The sequence below is a fragment of the Papio anubis genome, chromosome 2 (assembly GCF_008728515.1).
Source record: "Papio anubis isolate 15944 chromosome 2, Panubis1.0, whole genome shotgun sequence".
Classification (NCBI taxonomy): Eukaryota; Metazoa; Chordata; class Mammalia; order Primates; family Cercopithecidae; genus Papio; species Papio anubis.
Window position 1 is genome coordinate 180,217,144 of NC_044977.1, and position 19,746 is coordinate 180,236,889.

Below are 19,746 nucleotides of genomic sequence, written 5' to 3' on the forward strand. Positions count from 1 at the left end.
TTATTGCCTTTCCTTTTCTCACGTACCATTAGTTGGGGAGACATCTTAAGAATAGAATAATGTCTTATTTTTGAAGCAGTTTATTAAGGTATAATTTGCATACTACAAAAATCACCTGTTAAAAGTTTAAATTCAGTGCTTTTTAGTAAATTTATAGAGTTTGTGAAACCATCAACATAGACCAATTTTAGAACATGTTCAGCCTAAAATATTCCTTTCTGTCAGTTTGCAGTCAGGTCACAGTCAGTTCCTCCTCCCCACTCCAGCCTCAAGCAATCAGTTATCTGGTGTGTTTATCTCTATAAATTTGTCTTTTCTGGACATTTAATATAAATGGAAACATATATTGCCTTTTGTGTTGGGCTTCTCTCACTTAGTACAATGATTTTAAAGTTTATCCACGTTGTAGGATGAATTGATAGTTTGGTAATAAACATTTGCGTACAAGCCTTTGTGTGAAAATGTGTTTTCATTTCTCTTGAGTAGGTTCCTAGGACTGAAGTTGCTGAGTCACTTGGTAAGTTTATTTTTAACATTTTAAGAAACAGGCAAACTGATTTTCAAACAGGCTGTACCAATTCACATCTCCACCAACAACATATGTAAGTTCTAGTCTTTCTACATCTTCAACAACACTTGGTATTGTTTCTATTTTTGAGTGTAGAAATTCTAGCAGATGTGTAGTGGTATTTAGTTGTATTTTCAATTTCCATTTCCCTAATGAGTAAAAGTGTTGAGCAAGCTTTTCCCAGTGTGTCACATGGCCCCTGAGGTATATAACCCAGGGCTGGCTGCCTTTCAGGGTCCCTCAGCTGTGGTCCAGGTGGAGCATGCACAGTCAAGACTCCGTCCACCTCAGGCAGCTTTCGTGAGTCTTGAAGGACTGGCTCACCATGGATCCTATCCTTGGTTTGTCCCATGCTACCTCTCTGTAACTTATAAATCCACTTCATACAACTTGTTGAGTGATAGTGTGTTCTGCGTCGCTGGATTCAGGCATTGGTAACACTTCAGGCCAGGGTGAAGTGGGCATAAATGTTTGGACCTATTTTTGGTGATTGGTATAGTGATGATTTTTGCTGCTTCCAGGCAGTGGGAGTCCTTTCTTGGGACTGGTTGTTAGTGAACCTGATTCACACTTTCCTCCTTCCCTTCCTCCCTCCATTTCTTCCTCCCTTTCTCCCTTTATTTTCCACATTTCACTGGCTAGAACCTCTAGTGCAATGTTGTATAGCAGTGGCAAGGGTGGACATGCTTGCCTTGTTCCCAATCTTTGGGGGAAGCATTCTGTCTTTAGTGTTAAGCATATTGGCTGTAGTTTTTCCATGATGTACTTTCTCAGTTTGAGGAAGTTTCCTTCTATGTTGAATTTTTTGGGAGTTTTGAAAAATTAAAGATAAATTATGAATGGGTGTTGGATTTTGTCAAATTTTTTTTTCTGCACTTGAGCTGATTATATTTTGTTTTTATTTTAATAATATATTGCATTAATTGTGTTTTGGATATTAAACCAATCTTGCATTCCATATATAAATCCCACTTGGCCATGGGGTATAATACTTTTATATGCTACTGGACTTGGATTTATAAAATTTTGTTAAAATTTTTTGTGTCTATGTTCCTGAGGGATATTGATCTACAATTTTCTTGTGATGTTTTTGTCTTGCTTTGGTATCACAGAAATATTTATATGATGAAGGAACTGACATGTTTCCTCCTCTGTTATTTCCTGAAATAACTTGTGAAGGATTGATATAAGTTGTTCCTTAACATTTAATAGAACTCACCAGTGAAACCATCTGGGGTTTTCTTTGTGGTAAGATTTAAAATTACTACTTCAATTTCTTCACTTGGTATAGGTCTATTTGGATTTTCCATTTCTTTCTAAGTTTTGGTAATTTGCGCCTTTCCAAGAATCTGGTCATTTCATCTAAATTGTCCAATTTGTTTGCAAAAAGTTGTTTATAATATTGCCTTATACTCCTTTTACTTTCCCTAGGGTTAATAATGATATTATATCTTTCATTTATTTTGGTAACTTGTGTCATCTCTCTTTTTTTCTCGTTTATTCTAGCTGAGAGTTTGCTCAATTTTATCGATCATTTTAAAGAATCAGTTTTGGTTTCTTTATTGTTTTTCTGTTTTCTATTTCATGGATTTTTCATTCTAATCTTTATTATTTCCTTTCTTCTGCTTGCTTTGGTTTAAGTTTGTTCTTTTTCTAATTTTATAAGGTAGAAATTTATGTTACTGATTTGATAACTTTTTCTTTTCCCATGTAGGTATTCTGATATAGAATGTAGTTTCAGCTGCATCCTCAAAATTTTGATGGATTGTATTTTCATTTTCTTTCAGTTCAAAATATTTTCTAATCTCCCACTTTAATCTCTTCTTTGATCCATATATTTCGTTAAGAAAAGTACGTTGTTATACCCAAATCAATAAATGTAATCCATCATGTAAACAGAACCAATGACAAAAACCACATGATTATCTCAAAAGATGCAGAAAAGGCCTTTGATAAAATTCAGCATCCCTTCATGCTAAAAACTCTCACTAAGTTAGGTATTGATGGAACATACCTCAAAATAATACAAGCTATTTATGACAAACCTACAACCAATATCATACTGAATGGGCAAAAGCTGGAAGCACTCCCTTTGAAAACCGGCACAAGACAAGGTTGTCCTCTGATACCACTCCTATTCAACATAGTATTGGAAGTTCTGGCCAGGGCAATCAGGCAAGAGAAAGAAATAAATGGTATTCAAGTAGGAAGAGAGGAAGTCAAATTATCTCTGTTTGCAAATGACATGATTGTATATTTGGAAAACCCCATCATCTCAGTCCCAAATCTCCTTAAGCTGATAAGCCACCTCAGCAAAGTCTCGGGAAACAAAATCAATGTGCAAAAATCACAAGCATTCCTATACAGCAATAATAGACAGAGCCAAATCATGAGTGAACTCCCATTCACAATTGCTTCAAAGAGAATAAAATACCTAGGAATCCAACTTACAGGGGGTGTGAAGGACCTCTTCAAGGAGAACTACAAACTACTGCTCAAGGAAATCAGAGAGGACACAAACAAATGAGAAAATATTCCATGCTCATGGATAGGAAGAATCAATATCGTGAAAAAGGCCATACTGCCCACAGTAATTTATAGATTCAATGCTATCTCCATCAAGCTACCATTGACTTCCTTCACAGAATTGGAAAAAAACTACTTTACATTTCATATGGAACCGAAAAAGAGCCCATAGAGCCAAATCAATCCTAAGCAAAAAGAACAAAGCTGAAGACATCACGCTACCTGACTTCAAACTATACTACAAGACTACAGTAACCAAAACACATGAGACTGGTACCAAAACAGATATATAGACCAATGGAATAGAATAGAGCCCTCAGAAATAACACTCCACATCTACAACCATCTGATTTTGACAAACCTGACAAAAACAAGCAATCGGGAAAGGATTCCCTATTTAATAAATGGTGCTGGGAAAACTGGCTAGCCATATACAGAAAAGTGAAACTGGACCTCTTCCTTACACCTCGTACAAAAATTAACTCAAGATAGACAAAGACTTAAATGTAAGACCTAAAACCATCAAATTCCTAGAAGAAAACCTAGGCAATACCATTCAGTACATAGGCATGGGTAAAGACTTCATGACTAAAACACCCAAAGCAACAGCAACAAAAGCCAAAATTGACAAATGGGCTCCAATTAAACTAAAGAGCTTCTGCACAGCAAAATGAACTACCATCAGAGTGAACAGGCAACCTACAGAATGGGAGAAAAGTTTTGCAATTTATCCATCTGACAAAGGGCTAATATCCAGAATCTACAAGGAACTTAAATAAACTTACAAGAAAAACAAAAAACAAAAAACAAAAAACAAGAAAAAAGCTTACAAGAAAAAAAAATAAACTTACAAGAAAAAAACCAACCCCATCAAAAAGTGGGCAAGGGATATGAACAGACACTTCTCAAAAGAAGACATTTATGCAGCCAACAAACATATGAAAAAAAAGCTCATCATCAGTGGTCATTAGAGAAATGCAAATCAAAACCACAATGATAATCATTAAAAAGTCAGGAAACAGGCTGGGCGTGGTGGCTCCCACCTGTAATCCCAGGACTTTGGGAAGCCTAGGTGGGTGGATCATGAGGTCAGAAGATTGAGACCATCCTGGCTAACACGGTGAAAACCCATCTCTACTAAAAGTATGAAAAATTAGCCAGGTGTGGTGGCATGCACCTGTAGTCCCAACTACTCAGGAGGCTGGGGTGGGGGAGAGTTGCTTGAACCCAGGAGGTGGAGGTTGCAGTGAGCCAAGATCATGCCACTGCACTCCAGCCTGGGTGACAGAGTGAGACTCCATCGCAAAAAAAAAAAAAAAAAAGTCAGGAAACAACAGATGCTGGAGAGGATATGGAGAAATAGGAATGCTTTTACACTGTTGGTGGGAGTGTAAATTAGTTCAACCAATGTGGAAGACAGTGTGACAATTCCTCAAGGATCTAGAACCAGAAATACCATTTGACCCGGCAATCCCATTACTGGGTATATACCCAAAGGATTATAAATCATTCTACTGTAAAGACACATGCACATGTATGCTTATTGCAGCACTATTCACAATAGCAAAGACTTGGAACCAACCCAAATGTCCATCAATGATAGACTAAATAAAGAAAATGTGGCACATACACACCATGGAATACTATGCAGCCATAAAAAACGATAAGTTAATGGACATGGAGGGAGGGACATGGAGGAAGCTGGAAACCATCATTCTCAGCAAACTTACACAGGAACAGAAAACCAAACACTGCATGTTCTCACTCTTACGTGGTAGTTGAGCACTGAAAACACATGGACACAGGAAGGGGAATATTACACACTGGGGCCTGTCAGAGGATGGGGGGCTAGGGGAGGGGTAGCATTAGGAGAATACCTCATGTAGATGAGGGGTTGATGGGTGCAGCAAACCACCATGGCACGTGTATACATACCTATGTAAGAAACCTGCAGGTTCTGCACATGTATCTCAGAACTTAGTATGATTAAAAATAATAAAATTTAAAACGATATTAATTTAAAAAAAAGAAAAGCCTGTTGTTTAATTTCCAAATATTTGGGGATTTCTCACATTTCTTTCTTTTTTTGATTTCTACTTTAATTCTGTTGTATTCAGAATTGTACTTTGGATGATTTTAATTTTAAATTAAAATTTTATTGAGATTTGTTTCATGATCCAGCATATAATTTGTGTTGGGAAATGTGTCAGGTATACTTGAAAAGAGTATATATTATGTTGTCATTAAATGATGTATCCTGTAAATGTCAGTGAGGTCAGATTAGTTGATAAAATTGTTTAATTTGTCTTTATCTTCACTTACTATTGAATTGCCTTATCAGTGATTAAGAGTGAGATATTGATAGTTTTGATTCTTATTTTAAAATTATCTATTTCTCTATTCTCTTAGTTTTTGCTTTATGTATTTTAGGATTCTCTTGTTAGCCTTGGATGCACTTATAATTGTTATGTCTTTTTGATGTATTGACCCTTCTATCATTATAAAATATTTTTTGTTGTCTCTAATAATATTTTTTGTGTAACTCTATTTTATTTTAAAAAATATATCCACTGTTGCTCTCTTATGATTATTTTATGCATGGCATTTATTTTCCCAACCTTTTACTTTCAACTTTCTGTGTCTTTGAATATAAAGTGTGTTTCTTGTAGACAGAAGAGTTTGATTTTACTTATTTATCTTGTCTGATAATCTCTACCTTTGGAGTGTGGTTGTTTAGTGTATTCACATTTAGTGGCATTATTGGTATGGTTGGATTTATGTCTGCCATTTTGCTATTAGTTTTCTATGTATATGTCACATTTTTTGTCCTCATTCCTCCTTTACTACTTTCTTTTGGGTTAATACGTATTTTTTAGCATACCAATTTAATTGATCTTTTTCTTTTCTATAATTTTTGAATTATTTTCTTAATGGTTGCTCTAAGGATTATAATATCCCTCTTAATTTATTGTAATCTGTTTTAGATTAATACTAAATATAATAAATTTTGGAAATTGCTTCACTATAACTCCTTTCCTCTCCTCTCCTTGGTGCTATTATTGTCATATTTATCACATCAATATAGTAACCTGCTTATTACTTTATATAGCCTATCTTTTAAAAAAGAGGAAAAATATAAAATATTTATAGCGTCTTTTATATTTTCCCAGATATTTACTACTTCTGGTAGTCTTTATTTCTTCCTGTGGATTTCAGTTCATTATCTGGCATTTCGCAGTCTGAAGACTACCTAAGGTAATTCTTGTAGGGAACATCTAGTTGTAATAAATTTTCTTAGTGTTTATTTTTCTTTTTTAAAAAATAAGTCATTAATCTCTATTTTACCTGTTTCTTTCAAAGGATAGTTTTATTTTTTCAGAAATTTAAATATAAAATTAGTTTTTTATTGCTACTTTCAACATTTTGTCTCTGAATTTTGAGTTTGACTGTAATGTAGCTATGAATCTCATTATTTTTATTCTATTTGACGTTCATTGAACTTCTTGGATTTGTAGGTTGTTTTAAGTTGAATTTGGGAAGTTTTGAACATTATTCTATCAAAAGTGCTTTTTTGCCTTTTTATTTGTTTTCCTTCCAAAGGGACTCTCATCACATCTATGCTGCTGTGCCTGATGATGTCCTGTCAATTTTCTCTGAGGTTTGTCAGTTTTTCCTCAGTCTTTATTCTCTCTCTCAAGTTGAATCATTTCAGTGGATTTTTCTTTAAGTTCGTTTAGTCTTTCTTCTTTCACTTAAAATCTGATGTTTAGCCCTCTAGTGAATTTTTTATTTGTTATTATCTTTTTACTTCCAGAATTTTTGTTTGGTTCTTGTTTATATTTTCTATTTTTTGAGATTCCCTATTTTTAGGCAATTGTTGTTATGTTTTTCTTTAATTCTTTAAATGTAATTTCTTTTTATTCTTTGAACATACTTATAACAATAGTTTGTAATTTTTATCTGCTAAATCCAACATCTGGGGACACTTAGAGACAATTTTTATTGCCTGCTTTTCTCCTGATGTAGGGCATAGTTTTCTATTTGTTTTTATGTCTCATTTTTTTTGGTTAAAACTAGAAATTTCAGGTAAAATATTGTAGCAAATATTCTGATTTGCTACAGAATCAGAATTATGATTTTATTCTTCCTTGGGGTTTCTGTTTGTTTAGTAACCTTTCTATAAAACCTGTCTACCTTGTAGTGTTTGGCAGGTGATGTTTTTGCTCACTTGAACAAAATATATTTCTTATTTATTTATTTGAGAGTGAGACTCACTCTGTTATCCAGGCTGGAGTGCAGTAGCACAATCTCGAATCACTGCAACCTCTGCCTTTTGGTGCAAGCGATTCTCACGTCTCAGCCTCCCAAGTAGCTAGGATTATAGGCATGTGCCACCACGCCCGGGTACTTTTTGTATTTTAGTAGGGATGGGGTTTCACCATGTCAGCCAGGCTGGTCTTGAACTCCTGATGTTAGATGATCCACCTGCCTCAGCCTCCCAAAGTGCTAGGATTACAGGCATGAGCCAGCACGCCTGGCCTGTTTCTTATTTTTAATTTTAAAATCTGGCTTCCTAGGGCTTGTCCTTGTGTCTGCATAGCTTAGTGGCCGCCCAGTGATTTTCTGGAAGTTGTGTTTATACATCTTCAGCCAGTAAGGCTTCCACCCAATGCTGATGGATCTGTGGTTTCAAGAGTGCATTCAAAGTTTAGGCAGTTTTAAACTCTGCCCTAGCTTTGACTTTTCATGAGGCTTTCTCTGATTTCCTTTGCACATGCATGCCAGCTCCAGGTTAACCAACACTATATGGAAAACTTATCAGGTGTCTTTGTGAGTGTCTCATTTATTGTATTTTCCTATTCAATTTCTGGCTAGTCTTCTGGTCGGATGCTTGCCCCGAATAGGACGGTAACCTCAGACTGTTGTAATGGCTGACCTTCCCTGTTTGCTCATCACTGAAATTGCTACTTCTCATTCAGTGGGTATCAGGTGTTTACTGTTAGCTTCAAATCAAGTCATCCTTTTCTGGCGATGAAGCTGTTGGTTATTCACAGGCTGTCCCAAGTAGTTCTGTTAGAACTACTGTGCTAACTTAATTTGGGAGCAACCCCAGACAAATATACTACAAATTTCTGTTCCTATTTAAAGTCAATGGTTTTTCATGAATACCTTCTTCTGAGTTTGTTGTAAGCCTTTGGTAAATTTCCAGGGTCCTGAATGGCTATTTTGCTGATATTGTCCAGTTTTTGAATTGTTTTCAGGAAGAGGATTTGGTGACTTTCTCCCTCAGTCGTGCCAGAAGTTTTACCTTCTATCCTTTGTTTTTGTATCTCAAAACACTGTTTTCTTATTTTTTGCACAAACAGTTCTCAATCTATGATAGTTGACTTTGATATTTAAAATGTGATTTGTCTTAAAGGTTAATTCCAGGTAATCTTCTTAATGTTGAGAGCTTGCCTTCAGAGAAAAAAATAGCAGTTGAAACTCTCTTAACCAACCTCCACTAAACCAATTCACTAGATTAACTGATGTAATTGTGTAATTTAATTAAATATTATATAAACCAATGAACACTAAATAAAAAAGAGAGCTGTTTCTATGAAAACAAAATTGCGTGCTTTGAAAAGACTCAAATAAGTATGAGTTGCTAAAAATTGCTGTTGAATTAGGTGTGGGTGAGACAACTATAAATGTGGAAAAATAAAGGAATATGGGAGGTTTTTGCACTCAGATTACTTCATAAATGTCCTTACATTTTCCTTTTGTTTTAAAGAAATGGAAGCTGAAAATTGCAGATGGATTATGAAAGTGGCTCTTGAAGAAAGATGATGAAGAATTTTTGTCAATTTTATTATGTCCAAAGAAAATACCTTGGCCCTCTATAAATGTTAGCAGAAATGCAGCATGTTTATGTTATACTAGGGTATTATGCACTACTTTTATTTTTATGATTCTCTGCTTTAGACAAGTTTTGGTTAACCAAATTATTATTAGTCCCAATGAGAAAGGTGGTTTCTCTATTCTCCCATCACTCCAGGGACCTAGGGAGACCTTGGTTAGACTGACTGCCGGTTGCCTGCCCAGGATGCTTCCCCTGACTCTGCAGTTGGCCTCTTGCGTTAGCTCAGGGCTCACCCCTCCATTTCCCATCCCATACTGGAGGAAAAGAAGTACAGATTCAGGTTAGGACCATGGGTAGTTTGGAGCCATTTTGCCACATCAGGGAATCTTTAGAGAGAGGAGCAATGAGCCTCAAGCTCTTTCACCTGTTTGGTAACTCTGGTGCTTTCATGCTAATGATGCTGTGAGGAGGTCTGGGGCTGCTCCTCCCTGGGGACTGTATCCATCTTGGGAAGGCCCAGGAGTGAGCAGATTTATAAGTTAGGGAGGAGTAGTATCATTCCCTTGATTTTTTCTTCCAAGGTTAAGATTAGTTGGTGGTTGAAGATTAAGAGGTAGACCAACCAAGGGCCTGCATCCATGGCACAGAAGCAGCCCTTTGAGTGACAAGGGGACAGGTGGTCAAGCTCAACTTACTGGAACAGTGTTTTCAAACAGGAGGAGTTAAAGGCAGAAAACTTATGGCAATAACAGTATGCATTCATCTCGAGTGTTTTCTTGTCTTCTTTCCCTCAAGCACTTGTGGTGACCCCAAAGTGCCTGGCCAATGAATCACACATTTGGATTCTGTATCAAATGTTTCTCATCATCAAGGAGACAGATGTGAATATCATGTTCCTAACTATGTGCATTGGAGTGTATTCATCCCGAGTCCTATTCCTTAGCTAACCTGAAAACATATTCAGACTAAAAAACTAGGGTATCGTGCCCTAAAACCTTTTTTGAATAGGTAAGTCTTTTGAAGACAGAAAAGGGCAACAGGAATATGGGGTTCTAGGCTCTGATGTTAATTGGTGGGGGATAAAAGTTCAGATTGGTAAGACTTGCAGTGTGACTCAAACCATCTTACATAGGAAGCTGCTCAGTTTGTCTAGACTCTAGGCTAAGGCAGAGGTAGTTGTGGTGGCCACTATAAGAGGAATGAGGCTCAGAGAAATTATATGAAATCTGTAACAATTTTGAATATCTGATTATCTTGATAATGGATTGGGAGATCACAGGAAACTTTTATGTGTTGTTCTAAAGCATTGCGTACATTGAAATCTACATATACACATCCATTAAAAAACAGTATGGAAAGGGTAGAACTTCAGTATTATTTACTGTATGTAAAGCCTCATAGTTGAGCTGAAATCAGCTTCGTACTTTGTTTGTGAAGTCTGAATCTAGGTCTTGATTATCAGACTTTTTTTCTGCAGTAAAGAAACCAATGAAGCTTTGAATGAACAACAACAAAAAAAGATCTCAGGAAGACAATGTGGCCTCTCGTACTCCAGCCACATTTAACTTGGGAGAAAAATCTTAATACGGGTGCTGAGAGCAGTTCCAGTAATCCTCAAGGGCTTACAGCTTTTAGAAGGGTGAAAGTTTGGCCTAAAACTTGCTAGGAAGTCAGGGACCAAAAGGCTACAAGTTTCTGCTGAGAATCAGAGCACAGCCTTTCTGCATCCTGGGGCTTGGCTTGCCTCCTACCCTGCCTTGCCTCCTGCACCACTCCGTATTCTTCCCATTCCCAACCCTTCCACCATGGGCTTTTGGCGCCGTTACACAATAAGATAGGAGAGAAAAAAGCCAGCAGAAGGCTGGGAGGTGCAAAGGGGTCCCTTTGGAATGGGTTTCCCTCCTTCCCTCTTTGAAAATGAAAGAAGTGCCTCAAAAAAAACAACACTTTTTTCCCTTCTCTTGTTTCACCCTGTCTGAAATTTGCTTTCTTCCAAACAACACCCCATTCTTTTATTTGTGCTTCCTTTCTTGCCCTCTATTTATAGAAGGTATTTCTATTCTTTTTTTTGCCGTCTCTCTCTTTCTGGTGTTGCCTCTGACTCTGTTTCTTCCTCCTCTTCCTTTTTCTCCCTCTAGCTTCTAGCTTGTATCTGGTCCTGCTGAGAAAACATAATACTGCCTTATTTGTGACTCTGCAGTCATTTCCATGGCAACCGACCCATGGCCCAGGTATGAGTCTGTGCCTTCGCCATAGGACTGTGCAAGAGAAAAGGCCTTTATTAAAGCCGAGTGCCAGCAGTTTCCCTCCTGCAGCCCTTGCCAAGAGAGGAACTTCTGCAGGAGTCAAAGAAGGGACACAGAAATCAAAAGCAGGGTTCCCAGGTTTCTCAAAATTTCTCCAATGTAAATGAATCCCCCCTCCCCGCAGCCTGCCTCACGTACGTGCACACGTAGGCACACACACACACACACACACACACAGGCACACACCACTTCTATTTCTGGACCTATAGCCACAGAGGGTTTTTTTTCTTTTGAAGGGAATCAGCTTTGATGCTATGGCCTGGAACAAAAGCTTATGTTTGAAGTGAGAGGTGGGCTCAGCCGTTCAAGTCTCCTGTGTGTAGAATGCGGGGTTGGGAGAGAGCTGGGACAATGACAAGGACAAGGATGGATAAAAGCTTATGAGGGTGGTGGTGTGGGAATATGGAAAAGATTTTAGAGCCCCTAACTCAATGATGAACAAGAGAGATAGGGAGAAAAAAGGGTTTCGATGGAGTTTTTAAAACAGGAGCTCATGAAGTGTTTGCTATTGTGTAACGTGACTTATACACAGTAAAATGATATGACATGACAAGGGAGACTTACATCTCTCCTCAGGTGTCTCTCTTTCCCATTTTCTGCCCTTTCTCTGTGGATCACTATGTTTTTGTTCCCTTTCACTTTTTTCTGGGTCAAAGGAATATCATTTGGGGAAGATGCTAGAAACAGTCTATTTCTAAGGCCCCTCTTCCCCACTTTCCCCTCCCTTTCACCAGAGCACTTGAATCCAGATAAAGAGAAGACAAAGGAAGGGTCTCTCTCCCATCCCTCCTGAGAAATGTCTGCATATTAAAAACAAATGGAACCTGCTTACAGCCTGGGGCCAAGAGGGTGTTCCGGGTTTCTACTACAACCAAGATGAGTTAATCTTTATTAAGCAGATGTATAGAGGACCAGCTCGTCTCCATAACATCTCCACGGCCTTCCGCTCCCCATTTCTTTTATTGATCTGCCTGTCTAAATGAGTACTTCTAAACTCGGTGGGAGTTTTCCAATTAGATAAAAGGCAATTCATGTCGCCTGCTGCCTCCGTGCTGCACTAACAGCCCCAAACTAAGAGAGCATATTCAAGACTTCTTGGCAGAACAACCTGCCTTAATCAAGGCGGCCCCCTTCTGAGCACCCTCATCTGCAGGACGTTTCTCTGAATATGTGAAGGTTTTCTTTATTGGAGGTTGAGAAAAATGGGCTTCTTTTCCAGGAGTAGGGGTTTCAAGGTACACTGTGTAGTTAATGAAGAAGTGCATAGGCCCACTCTCTGGGCTGGTGTTTCAGAAAAGGCATTTTGGCAAGCCTTTTTGGAACAAACTACCACTTGAGGATTTTCAGATGTATGAGACTTCTGCTAGGAGCAGACCTTGTGGCTTTGGACTCTCACAGCCTCCTGGGGTCCTCCTGTGCCTGGATGAGTTGCAGCTCAGGTAGGCAGTGTTCCAAGGGCTCCACCCACTGTCAGGAGGTCCCAAGAGAGGATGGAGGGTTGGTGCCACAGAGGTGAGCCCTTCTGTCCCAGGCTGTGCATCATTGTCCATTGGCAAATACAGGTGGTCCAAAGCCTGGACACCAGCAGGGGCCTCCCATGACCCACTGTAGCTGGTCCAAGACTTCTGCCTGAAGTTCAAGGTCTTTTTGCAAGGCAGCCTTACTTCTCCTCCTTCTTAACCATCTCTGTCCTGGCCTGGCTCATGTTCCACATAGCTGGGCTGCTATATTTTGTGACTTTGGCTCATCCTTTTCTTTCTACCTTAAAGGGCTGCCCTCCTCACCTGGAGAAGGAAAGTCTCAGCTTTTCATCTCTCTTCCACCTCCAGGTTTCTTTTATCCTGTTAGTATTGTCTCACTTATTGCTTAGTCACTAATTAGAGCTACTACCCTTTATTGAGTGCTTGCCATGTGTCAGGCACTGTGTTGGGCTGTTTATGTGTAATTCACAAAGCCAAACTTCACAATGTCCCTATAAATAGGTGCTATTACTACCCACCCACCCCCCTCCCCGTTTTATGGGTAAAGAAACTGAGGCGAATCACCTTGCTAAAGGCCAGATAAGCACTGAAATCACATTTGTGTGATTCTAAAATTCTTGGAATTTAGCATGCCTAGGCAAGGATGAATAATAATCATAATGGTAGTGAAAATAAGTTGTTTGTGTTTGAAGTCACATAGCACAACCCATGTTAGCAAAACATAAGGTTAGCAACAATGATCTTTGATTCTGCAGCCTTCTCAAGTAAAATGGCTGGGCTTTCCCCACTTCCTTCTATCTCTAAAGCACCTGCATTTTTGGTGGAGACTAATAAAGCTTTCCTATAGCCACTCTATGGGAAAATCTCTGTGACAGGGCCTGGGGACCCCATTTAGGAAACTATGGAAAGTCTAGTTGGTATCTAATTGGGAAAGGATTTGCTTCCCTTAAGTTTTGTAGCTTCCAAAGGAAAAGACTTAGATATTTAGAGTTTTTTTTTGAAGCAAGGTCTCACTTGAGTGCCCAGGCTGGAGTGCAGTGGTACAATCTAGACTCACTGCAACCTCTGCCTCCTGGATTCAAGCAATAGTCCTGCCTCAGCCTCCTGAGTAGCTGGACCACAGGCACACACCTTACTTGGCTGATTTTTGTATATTTTGTAGAGAAGGGGTGTCACCGAGCTCAAGTGATTCTCCCACCTTGGCCTCCAAAAGCACTGGGATTACAGGTGTAAACCACCATGCCCAACTTAGATATTTTTTATAGCTTCCTCTCTCTCAAGGAATTTAGGCCAAGTTGCTCTGAGAGGGGGTTGGGGCATTTACAAACATCGCTCTCAAAAGTGGTCAGCTCTGCCAACCTCAAACAAATGCTTCAGAAAAGAGTGCAGCCTCCTCAGTTCAGATCTCCTCCTTCTCCAGAGAAGTTTCTTTTTTTCCACAGGCAGGAAGCATCTTTGTTCTTTCTGTTTTCTCAGGATTCTCTGTTCTGGTGTTCTGGAATTCACCTACTAGTCTCAAAAATTGCACTTTGCCATTCTTCCCAAAAGGGCAGATAGGTTCTATACAAATAAGATTTTTGGCTGGTAGTGCTGGTAGGCCAGATCCATCTAGTCTGATGTGGTGATAGGTGCCCTCCTTCACACCCCCACCTTCAGTTGGTCATTGCAGCTGCTTAACAGAACCTAGAAGGCAGGGGAGGTAGCCAGGCTCTTCTGTGGCCACCACTGGTACCTGATCGCTGGGCTAGCTGAGCACTGGGCTGGTTATGGTTATGTCCAATAACCACTGTCCATGTTGGTGCAATGTGAACCCAAAGCAAAGCTGAAGGCTAAGGCAAGGAATGTGGTAGAGGTCATCGATAGTGAGATGACTTTGCCATTGAGTCATGCCCTTCTCTTCCATTTCTGCTTCTGGTTCAGCATTTGAGTAATTCAGACCAGCCTAGGAGGTGGAGCATCTCCATTAGCTCTCCCCTTCCCTTCTCTTCCCCTCTCCCACTCACAGCACAGCCTCAGGAGAGGCACAGCTGGATTTCCACTTGCCTGTGTTGCTTTGGTGGACAAAACTAGGTCTTTCTCTGACCCATGATGATCACACTGTCTGTGTGAGGGGAACCAGGGTGGTGAGGAATGAGACCCCTCTTGAATACTGAATTTCTGGGTCTTGACTTCTCAGCAGTGGCATCTTCTTTCCTGGCAGGCATTGTCACATCATCGTTCCAGCTGCACCTGGGGAATGAGAGCCAGAGAATGATGTGGCTGCATTGTTCAGAAGCCTCAGGCACCTGCTGTTCAGAATTTCCATGAAGCCACTGCAGAAGGCTCTGGAAAGAGTCACTTGACCTTCCCTTACATCAGAAGACAGAAGAGCCAGGGACTGGCATTGGAAATAGAGCCTCTTCTAGCTGGAGGGGTTCACCTTTGCTCTTGGGAAGAAAAGGAAGTGTTTGAAGAATTAGTAAATCTTCTGTTCATTATCAAACCCCAGCAGGACTTTATGATAATTTTTATAACTTCTTCATTGAAAACTCTGGGTGCTATGAAGGTTAATAACTTGTGTTTATCAAAACTTCCCTTCAAGGAACTCAGAGAGCTTTGTAGACATTATCTAATTCTGCAGCACCACAGGACAAGGAAACAGGAAAGGGGAAAAGGATGAACAGACGAAATTATTCCAATTTAGGAGAACTGATAATATTAATAGCTCCAACGGGGAGTTTAAGTGAGTTTTAGAAAATCACAATACAATTTGTAAGTCATCCAGGAGGAGGTCTCTTCGCCCCCAGCACTGGCTGCTTCAGACCACCATCCAGTTTCACCGCTGTCAGTGGGAGGGAGATGGGACACTTGAATACAATTTTCTCATCTGTAAAGTGGGGCAATAAGTCTTACTTTTTGGCATTGTTGTGAGATTTAGTAAGTTAAAGGAGTAAAGGTACCAGCACAGTGATTGGCATATTGTTAGTGCTCAATGACTATCACCTCTCCATGCCCCACTTTCCAGGCAGCCACACAATATTTTCCTGGTTGACTGAAGGAGTAAATTGCATGTCTTGTACTCTGCTGAGTATGAGGGAGAAGTGTGGGATGCAGGAGGTTATTTGAGGATAAGGGAACAGTTGTCATTTCTCACCTCTGGAAATTCTGACATCCAAAGGGCATAGCCTAATAATGTGAGAAAACTGACCCTCTCTCCCTGAAACCTTGAGCAAAAAGAGCACATTTTCTGAGTAGAAAGTGAAATGGAGATTTCAAGTAATTTTATAGTTAATTGGACTGGGGGTGAAAAAAAAGCCTCTGCCTGAATTGTCTTTGGCTTTCCAGGGTTGAGTCATTTGTGGAGGTTTACATTGCTCAGCTCAGTACGCCAGTCTTCCATTTTGCTCTCACTGGAAAAGGAGGCTTCCATGAGTAGGCACTTAACCTGTGTCTGGTTTGGAATATTCAAGAATGGCTGGAGATCTCCAATTTTAAGGCAGGAAATGGCTTGAAAGCTCTTCCTCCCAAGATCCGCAAATAAGGATGAGTGGTACCGCAACCCTATTTAGTATCTGTGACTTTTTGGGGTCTTAAAGGTCATATGGAGAAGAGAAAAGGAAGGACTCATACAACCAGAGGTCCTTAGGAGCTTTACTGGTGTCCTCGTGACCAAACAGTGTGGGGAGCCAGGGCTTGGGCTGCTCCCAACCAGGCTCTCCCATTGCATATTCTGAACAAGACATGGGTAAGAAAATGAAGCACCCCTCTCTTATTGGTTTCTTTGTCATTTTCACACTAGTTTTAGCCCTGGTCCATCCATGCATATCAGGTGGGATTACTGTGGGACAGCAGAAGCTTTTGGTTTACAGTCAGAGGTCTGAAGTTCCTTTTGTTTCCTCCTACAGGAGCTTGTCTGTCTTTGGCACACTCTAGCCCTGGAGGGCTTTGCCAGACATGTGGCCATCAATGGTATTGCTTGAATTTACCTTCTCTTGTCCTGTATCTTAAAGCAAATAAATTTTGTAGTTACACATGTTAGCTAGTGAAAAGACAAAGGCACACTGTGCCAAGGCAAAAGGGATGGCAGAGCATTGCCAGGTGGTTGTGGTGATAGGGAAATGATGATGGGAAGTATGGTTGTCATGTAGCTTAATCTGGGGGGCCAACTTTTCACCTAATGAGAGTGTAGAATTGCTCTCTCAATTTGAATGGGAGCCATGTTGAGCATTAAGGCCGTTTTACTGATGTCACATTGCAAACACAGTGAAGACACAAAAGAAGACAGAAGTTTTGTGTTGCTGTTAAGCAGGCCTTTCCTCTTCTCTTCAGATTACAATTATTATTCAAAGTTTAGAAGAGGAAGTAAATATATTCATTGAAATGTTCTTTGCATTTCCTAGCCTCACCTTGAAGCCACACAGATTGCTCTAGCATCTCAAGACAAATTTCTGTCCTAGGTATTACCTAGAGAGTGATGAAAACTGCCTTCCCTGGCTCTCCGCTGAGGCCTCAGAGCCAGGCGGAAAGCTGTTCTGAGACCCTTACCTCTGAATGTCTCAATTCCAGTAGCTTTAAATCTCAGCCATAAATGTTTCAGGAGTGTGCCTTTTTTTTTTTTTTTTTTTTTTTGCACCGGAGGTGTATATTCAGTGATTTAACGACTCATCCTGTGACCTAGTATTGCTATTGCTGTTGAATATATAATTCTCTACTTGCAGATGGGCTTTGTTTTTCATCGGTCTCCTAGGCTTTAATTGGAGAATGTTTCATGAAATAGCATAAAGAACAGGTGCTCAGGACTCATGCAGCAATTAGGAGGGAGATCCAGGTTATCATCCAACAAAGAGGCATCCTCTAGGGCTGGGAATTGAGAGGAGGCTGAGTGAAGAGCTGGATTTGTCTCCTAATTTAATGGGCATTAAGTTAAACTAAAATTAGTAGTGTGCATTGTGGAACCTGTGAAACAGAGGAAGAAGAACCACATGTAGTTCAAGACCAGTGCTGGGGGGCCTTGGCAAAGCTGCTGGCAAGTAGGTGTGGCCTGGGTTGGTTGTGTGGTCGCAGGTCCACAACCTGACTGGCCATGGACAATGAACCCAAGTCCTAGGCTGTCTGCCAAGTGGTTTGCTAGACCCTGGGTAGTTGCAATGTGAGGATCTGTTTGAATGATTAGCAAATTACGTTCTTTCTGATTGAAAGGTCACTGACTTGTCCTGAGGGAGAGAGACTTCTAGAGCCAGTACATGTAAGCATTCTTCCCTTCCCTACCAGTCCAAATCTGACCTTGATTGCTTCCCAAAGGTTTAGAAATTTCTTCCTCTGAAAAGTTACTGTGCATTCATTCATTTACTTATTTATCAAACACCTTTTGAAATCTATGTACTAGATAGAATGCTAGAAATAGAGTGATGAACAAACACAGTCCTACTCCAAGGATTTGGTGCCTGGTAGGGAAGACAGGTGCATCTCCAGACGCTTCCCATCTGAGGGTAGTAACTGCTAGGATGGTTGTTTTCACGCATGAAGGGAAGAATTTAACTCAGGTTGTCTCTCTTTGTGTGTGTGTGTCTGTGTGTGTGTTTTCCAGGGAAGGTTTCCACAGAGAGACAATGAGTCTTGCAGGGCATGCTGAAGCTAAAAGATGATGGGAGGTGAAGTAGAGGTGAGTGGAAAGAAGAGTCTAAGCAAAAGAATAAAGTCTACATGCAAGAATGTGAGCATGTTGTCCAAGTGAGCAAAGCCTGTAGCCTTCTGAGATATGCTGTGCATTTCCGGGGGTGAGGAAAGGAGCAGCAGGATCCTGTAGCCCCTTACTGTTCCCTTAAGTAATGGAGTATGAAGAGACTTTTCATGCTTGCTCCAAGGAGAGAGTTTAGTCCACAATAGACTCGCCAGATTGAACAAATAAAATTCAAGATACCCAGTTATATGCGAATTTCGGATAAACAATGAAAAAAATTTTTTAGTATAAATATGTCCTATGCTATATTTGGGATATACTTACACCAAATAATTATTTTTTGTTCATCTGAAATTTCAGTTTAACTGGGCATCTTGTGTTTTATCTGGCAATCTAGTCTACAGGCATCTTAGGACTAAGGAGGCTAAAGGGGTGCAAAGGATTTGGAATTCCCTAGAGCTTAAGGTAAACCAGGCTAATCTGCTATTTGGCAGGGCACAGGGACTGTTTTGGGAGTAGAATTTTCTGGCTAACCAATGAAAGTCTCAGAAGGTGAGGTCTTCTGGAAAGGGAGACTTTAAAAGATTTAATAAACAAACATAGAATTTATATATGTAATAAAAGTAGATCGCAGAAAATTTAGAAAAATTCCGAAAGAGACAGTTAAACTAAGAAGATAAGAAACATTCATAAATTCACTGATAGCTTATCCAAATATTATATATATGTATGTATAAATATATTTATATATTAACTCAGTCATACTTTTTTCAGTCAACATTTATTGAGTGCTTTCTTTGTGCCAGGCACTGTTCTAGGCACTAGGATTATAGTAATGGGAGGAAAAAGAACTCAAAGATCCCCACTCTCATAGAGCTTATATTCTATTGGGAGATACAGATGATAAGCAAGAATATAAGTATATATGTAATATAATATTTTAGAGAATGAAAAGTACTAAAGATAAAACTGTTAAATCAGGACAGGGGGCTATGGAATACTGGGTAGGGGAGAGCCTGGGGTGACAAGGGAAATCATTGCTGAGAAGGTGATTTTTATTTTATTTATTTATTTATCTATTTATTTATTTTTTAATTAAACTTTCATGTTGAAAATGCAAACTTGGGCAGGGCAGAAAGATCACACACAGGCTGTCGCTTCACACTTGGAGGGTTGCATAGCAGCCGGCGGAGGCACTCGTCGCTTCCCAGACCCCGCGGTGGCCGGGCAGAGGCCTCCTCGCTTCCCAGACGGTGGGGCGGCCAGACAGAGGCCTCCTCACTTCCCAGACCCGGCGGTGTCCAGACAGAGGCCTCCTCACTTCCCAGACGGTGGGGCGGCCAGACAGAGGCCTCCTCACTTCT

At 40.0% G+C, this 19,746-nt stretch overlaps 1 long non-coding RNA gene across 1 annotated transcript; it reads left to right on the plus strand.

The window, feature by feature from the left end:
• The first annotated feature begins 5,163 nt into the window (after window positions 1–5,163).
• Window positions 5,164–19,393, plus strand: LOC103882445. The gene is made up of 3 exons (XR_002520595.2): window positions 5,164–6,349; window positions 14,924–16,671; window positions 18,290–19,393. It is a non-coding gene; the product is annotated as an uncharacterized LOC103882445 (long non-coding RNA).
• Window positions 19,394–19,746: the final 353 nt, after the last annotated feature.